Genomic DNA, 9,948 nt, shown 5'->3' with positions numbered 1-9,948 from the left:
CCTCTGTTGGGATTAACTTAACACTATAGCTTTATGGAATACAGAAAGAGGCCATCCAGCTCATCAAGCCCATGCATGTAGCTCTTTGAAAGAGTTACAGTCTTAATCCTACATCCCTGCTTTTTCCTCGGAAGGTTGCAATTTTCATCTTATGAAGCATTTTTCCAATTTCCTTTTAAAGGTTGCCACTGAATTTGCTTGTGTCATCTTTCAGGTAATGAATTCCAGATCCTAAATAAAAACAGAAATTCCTGGAAAAGCTCAACAGGTCTGGCAGCATCTGTGGAGAGAAATCAAAGTTAATGTTTCGGGTCCAATGACCCTTCCTCAGGACATCTTCAGCTGTTCTCATCGCATCCTGAGATCCCCACACAGTGCCATGCTTTGTCATATGCACACTCTCTCCAACAGCACTGCCTCACGCTGGCTCAGAGCTGTACTGCTCCTCAGTCCCACTTTATTCTCATTCAGCGTGCGAATAAGAAACTTTTTCATTTCCTTTTGGCCATCAAAGAACACAAGATGCAACAACTCAGAGTTCCCACAGCCCTATGGAACCTTCCTCCCCTCCCATTCCCTCTGACTCCATCCCTTCTCCCAAACTCAACCTCTTGTCCGATTTTTACTACCCATCCTGACTATCTGTCCAATGCTGAACATTTTCAAAAAGTCAGTTCTGAGAAAGGGTCACTGGACCCATTAACTCTGATTTCTCTCCACAGATTCTGCCAGACCTACTGAGCTTCCCCAGCAATTTGATTTTGTTTTGATTTCCAGCATCCACAGTTCTTTCAGATTTTATCCAGACCCTAGCACTGTGTAAAAAATTCCCCTCAACTGTCCCCCTTTTGTATCTTCCCAGTATGACCATGAGAGTGATGTCTTACTGACTAGATGTTAAACTGAAGTCCTGTCTGCCCTTTTGGCGAGATATAAAAGATCGATGGGTGCTGGGCAAACAATACCAGCTCATCTCGAGTGTGCTGACCAATAATCGTGCCACAAACAACACCAACAAATGAAATGAGTATCGCTGGCTGCCATATTTGTCTTCATAACAAGAGTGACTACATTTCAAATGCAGTTAATTTGTTAAAAGGTATGTTCTTGGGATCTGAAAGATCTTACAGACAACAAGCTCCAGGGACATGGGAGTTCTTAGAGACACGATCCATACCATAATTGTTTTAAGTCTCATTTAAGAACATAATGTTTGAAATCTCATTATGGTGAGGTAGGCAGCTGTTACCAATGAATGAGTCACTCTTCTTAATTGCAAATGTGAGAAATGTAATTGGTTCCTTGTTTTTTAAACATATGAAGAGACTCTCTGTGACAACAAAAGTCTGCAACAATTTCCACACAGTAAGGATTACCTAATGTATATCATCTTTCCAACATCTGGGGCCAGTCATTGGTGTTAGATGAATAGCGGCCTAGAAAATCCAAATAAGTGACCTCACCTAACAAAGTGGCCCAACTCACTAAGATTTTTCAATAGGTGCATAATGGATGTCACCTGGTTAGTTGCAATTACAAATGTGATCCCTGATTCTAGTGTGACCTGTTGAACGTAACCACTAAACCAATGTAAAGACAAACCTGACAAGTGGCCTCAAATCGAACAATGTAATAATGGAGCACTCTCCCATTTTGGCTTCAATAGTTGGCACAAACCAATCAAACCTGAGCACTGCACAGTTAGCCGCTGTAAAGGGCTCCCTCCATGTAAAGTGAAGCAAAGTACCTTACCTCCAATTGTCAGGGGAGCATTCAATGCTGCACCTCATGCCATTTTTCCAGTTACCACAATAATTAGCCTGTGGCCTCTCTAAGGCAAAAAAACAATCTTTGAACTCTGTAAACTTGATCTCATCAAATCTCTGCTGCCCATACCTTAACTCACAACAAACTCCTTTCACCCATCACTCATGTGCTCACACACACATATTGATTCCTGGACCAACTACACAACAAATCCAAAATTCTCATCTTCTTTTCAAATCCTTCAGTGGACTAATTTTCTCCATCTCCATAACTGGCTCCAGCCCGTTTTATTTCTGTTTATTTGTACATGGATGTGATCATCAGCGGCTGGGCCAGCATTTTTGCTCATCCCCAATTGCCCTTAAACGGAGTGGTTTGTTCTGCCATTTCAAAGTCAGTTAAGTGTCAATCATATTACTGTGGGTCTGGAGTCATATGTAGGTCAAACTAAATAAGGATGATGAGTTTCATTCCATCATACACATAGTGAACTAGATGGGTATTTACAATGATTGACAATAATTACATGGTCACCATTGGACTAGCTTTTAACTCAATACTAATGTCACTATCCGCCAAGATGTAATTCAATCCTATGTCCCTAGAACATGAATCTAGGACTGTGGATTACTAATCGAGTGACATTATCACTTTGCCACCATCTGCCCATAACTCTGGTTTCTTCAGCATTCCTGTTTTTTAACTGTCCCATCAGTTTTATTGCAGATTGTCATATCTCCAACTGGCTAGGCTGTACATAGGCTGTCTGACCCTTAAACGTCCCTACCTCTCATTTAAGATGTTTATTAAATCCTTCCTCTTTGACATAGCTTTTGGTTCTCTGTCCTGCTAAGTGAAAACCTTTATTGGATAATGCTCCTATAAACCATTTATGGATGTTTTACCACAGTGAAGGTGTTCAATAAATGTACATTATTATTGGTGTTAGATCAGGAAGAGATATACACTACCTGTAGTGATTGTAATGAGGTCAGTCAGATGGGTCTGATAGAATATGAGTTCCCTGATTGGGGCTGTTAACCTGGTCCAATCAGGGAGCCCTAGCTGACAGGTATGAACAGGAGTGTCAGAGGTTCTGCTCACTCTGAGAACTCGCTCTGAGGACCTGGATCAGATTCAAGAACTCTCCACATGTAAACAAAGGGTGACTTGGTGATGGGATACCGGCCTCTGGGGAGTTATTTCACGATGGATCCATAGCAGTTAGGAAATATGGGACGCATTCAACCTGGTATATTCCAGAAATCAAGTCACTGAAAACCCTTTATTCCAATTTCTAACCTATTCAAGTTACAGACCCTACTTTGACTTTATTGATCTTTTGGGTGTACTCAGAAAGATGTTCCTTTTGCACAATTGGATATATTTCTCTGGGACACGATAACTTTCTGATGCAAGAGTCACGTCCTGACCCATTGTTTTGACTCTGGCTGAACTTTTTTAGAAATTAGCAAAGTGGCAATTCCTGAGAATTTCATGGTTGATTTCTCTCCATGAATGCCAGTGAGATTTCTCAAACTGCTTTACGTAACTTGTCCATTACCCATACACCATGTCTTAATGAGGTCCTGTGCATCATATCTGCCCTCTTGCCAAAGGTGGAAATGCTCACCATAGCCTCCTTGGATTTCTGGCACCAGCACCATTTTTAAAGCCCATCTGTGACCTGGTCAAGCTCCACTACCCAGGAGGAGTCATTATAACGGGAGGGGAACCAAAAATCAATGCTTCTCTGGGCACACAGCTTTCCTGTCTGACATTCCCTCGCAAATACAAATGCACATTTGTAAGTCATACAGTCATAGTCATACAGCACAGAAACAGACCCTTCGGTCCAACCAGTCCATGCCGAACATAATCCCAAACTAAATTAGTCCCACCTGCCTGCTCCTGGCCCATATTCCTCCCAACCTTTCCTATTCATGTACTTATCCAAATCTCTTTGTTGCTATTTAAGAAGAAAGCTGCACGGTTTATGTGTCCTTACTGTAATCCCATTATGGAAGCTCGACTCGGAGTTCTTCTCATTCCCCAAAGCCCAGTGCGGTTTAACATCTTTTCATTGCTCAAAGTGGGGAGCGTCATGTACTGGAAGTCCTTCAAACAATCGCAAATAATCACATTTTTTCAGCAACAGCAAAGAAAAAAGTAAACAGAAGCGTCATTTGCTTTTGGAACAGACAGGGACCACTCGCCTTATGACAGCCACAAATTTTCAGCCAATGAGTCAATTTTAAAATCTCGGCACTGAGCTCACATCTGTTAGAACCGGCTGCCAATTCAGTCCTGTCTTGGCTTCATACACAAGGTAGTATTTCTCCTGCTCAGTGTCCTCACCTTCCTCCTCTGTAGGCACTCTCCAGCTCTTCAGGCTCCATCATATCCCCTTTTTGCCAGCACCAGTTATGCAGAGCAGAGCATACTGGGATCACATGGCAGACTCTGTCTGGTCTGTTCTGCAAGGCCCTCCCTTCCCAGACTGATCCAAGCATCGGAGTCTTATGTTCAGCAGGATATTGTCCACTCCCTAGTTGAAGGATCATCATCAGCAATGGTTTCAGAGAGTAGCCTGTATCTCCCAGCTAAGGAGTCTTGAAAAGTGTCCTTGAAAACCAGAGCATTAACTATCTCTGTAGCTGCTTCATTTTACTTCAGGGAAGATCCCATCAGGTCCAGGGCTTTGTCAGTCTTTATCCCCATTGGTTTCCCTAATAATTTTTCTCTAGTGATTGTTATTGTGATTATTTCCTCTCCCTTGTTTGTCCCTTGATTATTTAATATTCTTGAAATGCTATTAGTGTCTTCCACTGTGCAGACTGATACAAAGCATTTATTCAGCTTTTCTGCTGCTTCCTGGTTCCCCATTATTATTTCCCCAGCCTCATTCTCTCAGGGGCCTATGTTCACTTTGGCTTCTCTCTTCCTTTTTTATATATTTAAACAAAGTCTTGCAGTCCACCTTAATATTGCTCACAATTTTATCCTCATAGTTTATTTTCTTCCTCTTCTAACTTTTTTGTCATCCTTTGTTGGTTTTTAAATCTTGCCAAACTCTCTGGTTTACCACTAATTTTTGCTACAGTGTATGTTTATTCCTTCAATTTGACATTATCCTCAACTTTCCTAGTTAACCATGGTTGCCTTATCTCTCCTTAGAATCCTTCTTTCTGACTGGGACATGTCTTTGTGGTGAGTCATGATTGTTTTCTTAAGTGTCTGCAATTGTTCCTCAACTGTCTTTGCTGACAAACTCCTTTCCCAGTCCACTCTAGTCAGCTCTGCCCTCATTTCTTTATAATTACCCTGATTTAAGCTTAGCACAACTATTCCTGACTGATGTTTCTCCCCCTCAAACTGAATGCTAAATTATACCATGTTAGGATCACTATTGCCCAGGGGATTTTTTACTCTGACATCAATTATTAAAGCTGACTCATTACAAATCACCAGATCTGCCTATATTGCATACAAAACTGCACACAAAACAAAATTTTCACCGCACATAGGTAGATGAGGCAATACTAAATCAAATCAAATCTAAAATAGCCAGATACCTGGTTGGATAAAAATGAACTGTAAGATTAGAAGTATGGCTTTGCACTTCTGAGGGAGCCCTGAGCAGAATCTTATCTCAGAAATGTGGAGCTCCCTTCACTTATAAAAAGAAAGAAATCGTCACTCCTTGGGAAATCTGGCCCATTGTCTTTGAGGAACAGCGTTGAGTGCAGAAAACATGCTGCTAGCGATTAGACACAACCTGTGTGCTTACATCCATTAGCAATGGGGAAGAAAATTAGTTGTGAATGAATGTATCACTTGTGAGACTTGAAAGAACCCACAGCAACTAGCGACAACATCTGAAAGTCTTTAGATCTGCAGATTGAGGGACTTAGTAAAAGATAACCCAACTGATTAAAGTCTTCACAGGAAATGATAAAGAAGAATAGCCATCCTTTTCCAGTCAGTAACGGTTACTTGGATGAGAATGACATGTCTATAATTTGTATTAGTCATTAGCACTGTAGTACTTGAGTCTTGCTGAAATAAAAACATTTTTTCAAAGCTTCCCAACTTGCTTTCATCAGGACAATTCAGAAGAAATACCAAAGTAAAGAGAATAGAACATTTCTATTATATGAGATGAAAGTCCTGGTTAGTTCACAAGGGGACAACTTGGTAGAGGTATTGCCATGAAGGATAAAGACTTGGCAGATGAACCAAACGGATATTTTGCCTCAGACTTCACTCGAGAGGATACAAGTAGCATCCTGAAATAGTTGTAAATCAGGAATTGAAAGGGAGGGAGGAACTCAACAAAATTATTATTACCAGGGAAGTAGTACTGAGTGAATTGTTGGAACTGTGAGTTGACAAGTCCCCAGGACCTGATGGATTTCAGTTTAATGTGAAACCGTGCAGAAGTAGCCAGTGAGGTAGTTGATGCATTGGTTTAAATTTTCCTAAACTCATTAAATTCAGGGAAGGTATCTTCAGGTTGGAAAATAGCTAATGAAATCCTTTATTCAAAAAGGGAGGCAGGCAGAAAGCAGCTAACTACAGGCCAGTGAACATCTGTCATAGGGAAAATGTTAGAAACTATTTTGAAAGACATTATAGCAGGGCACTTCGGTAAATTCAAGGTGATTAGGCAGAGCCAACATGATTTTGTCAAAATGAAATCAAGTTTAACTAATTTATTGGAGTTCTTTGAAGAAGCATGTTTTGCTCTTCATTGAGGAAACCAGTGGATGGATTGTACTTAGATTTCGAAAAGGCATTTGATAAGGTGCCACATCATAGGTTATTGTCGAAAATAGAAGTTGATGGTGTAAGGTGTAACTTTAAAGCCTATGTTCCTTGCCATCAGTTATCTCTTCTAGATTGCTTCACACACCAGTCTACCTCTGACAGCAGCATTTAAGTTGTCTCTGAATTTGTGGAAATCTTCTAACTTCTTTAAAATTGCTGCAGACTGGGAGACATAGTCACTGTCAGGCTGGTTGCATGTGGGGAATTTGAACCTTTTTGGCAATCATCAACACTTTTGGTAACAAAAAATGGTTCTGTAGGATTCCTACTATTTCTCCATAAGTGTTGTAACCTGGTTTCTTTGGCTGGTTAAAAGTTGTCCCCCTCATAATATTCAGGAATGCTGGGACAACTATATCTGCTTCAATTTTGTGAGCTTGAACAAAATAATGGAATCTCTCGGTGTCAGCTTTTCATCGTACAGAGTCTGACGGCATCAACATTTCCCACCATTCTTTTATACCTAGAGGGGCCTCAATCTTAGCACTGCCTCACAACTTCCCATTTAACACAAGGTATTCTAGGGACTATCTGTTTCTTTCCGAGTCTACATCCCTTTCTCAAAACAGTTCCCTCCATGTAGGGTATTCATTATTCAGTGTTCCTTCAGGGTACAACTTCTTTTGTACTGTTCACCTCTTCCCTGGAGTGATTTTATTTTTGTTGACTGTACCTGCTTCGGTATAGGAATGGTATGTTTTTGATTTCTTTTCTTTCTTTTATTGAAGTGCCTCGGATATCTTCAGCAAGGGCTATGTTTGTTATTTTTTTTTAACAGATCCAGTGGATTGACTTTGTGGGCCTCAAAGCAGTTTTTATCCTCTTCGTCAGTTTCCTTCTTTTATTAAGCTGCCAGAAGGAGCAAACAGCCAAAGTGTTAAAATGCAGTAGCTTTATTATGGAGATGTTCACTGTACAGGCAGCAAGGTTATACTCAACAGTTTGCTGCCCAAAATGGGCAATGGTATCTTCATTATGTCACATGATCTGATTCTTAAATTGACAGTCTACTGAACTTACACAAATATACAAGGAATTTCCACCCAACCCACCTAACTCCTCATTCTCCTTTCAGCCCCCAAGCATGGTCAACATGCCCGATATATTAGTCCACTGTCCCCATACTGAAGCCGAATTACCCTCTCATATTACCCTTTCCCTCCCATTCTTTATTCTCTTTCCCTCTCACACTTTGAGTTGGCCCCTTCATAATTGTTATCCCCCTGAATCCCAGCATGCTGCCTCCAATCCCCACACTGAGTTCTCCAGTTTCCCACCCTCAACAATGACCCCTGGGAATGTCCCTTTGACTCTCAGTGGACAGATCCCCACAACTGACTGTGGCTAATCCCCTGGAACAACTTGGAGGACAGTCCTGAAAGGTGAGTGTTCACATCCCTGACTGATCCCTGTGAAACTTCCCCACTAACTTTTGTGACTCTCCGCACTGGTGGGGCTACATCCACACGCCTAACTGTGGCCCACTCCCTGGGGTGTAGAAGGTCAGATGCTCTGGCCTGACCATGTCAAATAGCCAACTGACTGTGCTGAAGCCCTCAGACTGATACTGGGATCAGCTCTTGACTTACTGCATTGGTACCCCTGACTGAAGGCTGTGTCCATTACCTGGACTGAAAACTATACCCTTTAGACTTTAAGGTGTGGCCATGTAGTTGAACCACATGCAGTGTGTTAGGCGCATGTTCAGCTGGCACATGTGAAGGTGTGAGACTGATGTCACATGGCGCAGTAACAGTAATATGTCCACTCTCTTGACTGATCACTAGCTGACAAGCAGGGCATGCAGCCTGGCTTTGTATCTGCACTAAAAGCCAAGACAAGACAGAAGCACTCACACGCATTAAGCTCTGGCTGAGGGGGGGATGTGTAAAAAGGCAAGGCGAGGCAGAAATGCTGTGAGCATTAAATTAGGCACAAAGTGAATGAGCACGAAGAGAGTGAGTGAGGAGTACTGCCAGATGCTGCAGTTCAATCCATGTACTGCCTGGTAGTCCCTGCACAGTGTCCTGGTGGCAGCATTGCAATGAAAGGTGCCAGCGTGCCCCATAAGGCAGCACTGAAATGTAAAACCTTACAGTAAGTGGATCAGAGATGTGTCATGATGTTGTGGTGATGCTGGTACATATCTGACGCCAAGGTCTGCATCTTGCAGGCAGTCACTGCCCATGAAGTGTGCCCTGAGATGTTGGTATTCCAGGTCAAGGTCTAGACCCACAAGTGGTGAGTACCCGCTGAGGGGAGGCGAAGGCCTAGTGGTATTATCGGTGGACTGTTAATCCAGAGACCCAGATAATGTGACAGCCTAAAGATGACCATGAAACCATTGTCAATTATCAGGAAAAACCCATCTTGTTCACTAATGTCCTTTAGGGAAGGAAACTGCCATCTTTACCTAGTCTGGCCTACATGTGACTCCAGATCCGCAGCAATGTGGTTGACACTTAACTGCCCTCTGGTTAATAAATGCTGGCCTAGCTGGTGAATGAATAATGAAAGAGATGGAGTCACAATCTGACTTTCATCTTAGGAATTGTCATTGCCATTGTTTACCTGGTCAGTGGCAGAATGGGAAACTGCAGGAAAATTATACTGACGATAATAATCCCTGGATCATCTGGACAATAAGGACACCTACATCAGACTACAGCTACACAATTATCCTCTCCAGACTGATCTCAAAGCTCCAAGACCTAGGCCTTGGCTCCACCCTCTGCAACTGGATCCTCAGCTTTCTGACCCACCGACTGTAATTAGTGAGGATAGGTAACTGCACCTCCTCCACAATAACACTCAACACTGGAGCCCCCCCTAAAGATGCATTCTCAGCCCCCTACTCTACTCCCTGTACACCCACAACCATGTTGCCAAATTCCATACAAATGCCATCTACAAATTTGCTGATGACCCCACCATGGTAGGACGGATATCAAATAATGAAGAGTCAGAATGCAGAAAGGAGGTAGAGGGCTTGGTGACGTGGTGCAATGAGAACAATCTGTCTCTCAATGTTGGCAAAACCAAAGAACTGATCATTGACTTCAGAAAGAAAGGAGGAGAACATGCCCCCAAATACATCAACGGAACTGAGGTTGAGAGGGTTGAGAGTGTCAAGTTCCTAGGAGTGACGGTAACTGACAATCTGACCTGGACCTCCCATGTAGATGCAATGGTCAAGAAGGCACAACAACGCCTCTTCTTCCTTAGGTGGCTCAGGAAATTTGGCTTGTCCATAATGTCCTTCACTAATTTCTACAGATGCACCATTGAAAGCATACTGTCAGGGTACTTACGGCCTGGTATGGCAACTGCTCTGCCCAGGACCATAAAAAA

The sequence above is a fragment of the Rhincodon typus genome, chromosome 28 (genome assembly GCF_021869965.1).
Source record: "Rhincodon typus isolate 14 chromosome 28, sRhiTyp1.1, whole genome shotgun sequence".
NCBI lineage: Eukaryota > Metazoa > Chordata > Chondrichthyes > Orectolobiformes > Rhincodontidae > Rhincodon > Rhincodon typus.
Note: the sequence above shows the minus strand (reverse complement) of the source record.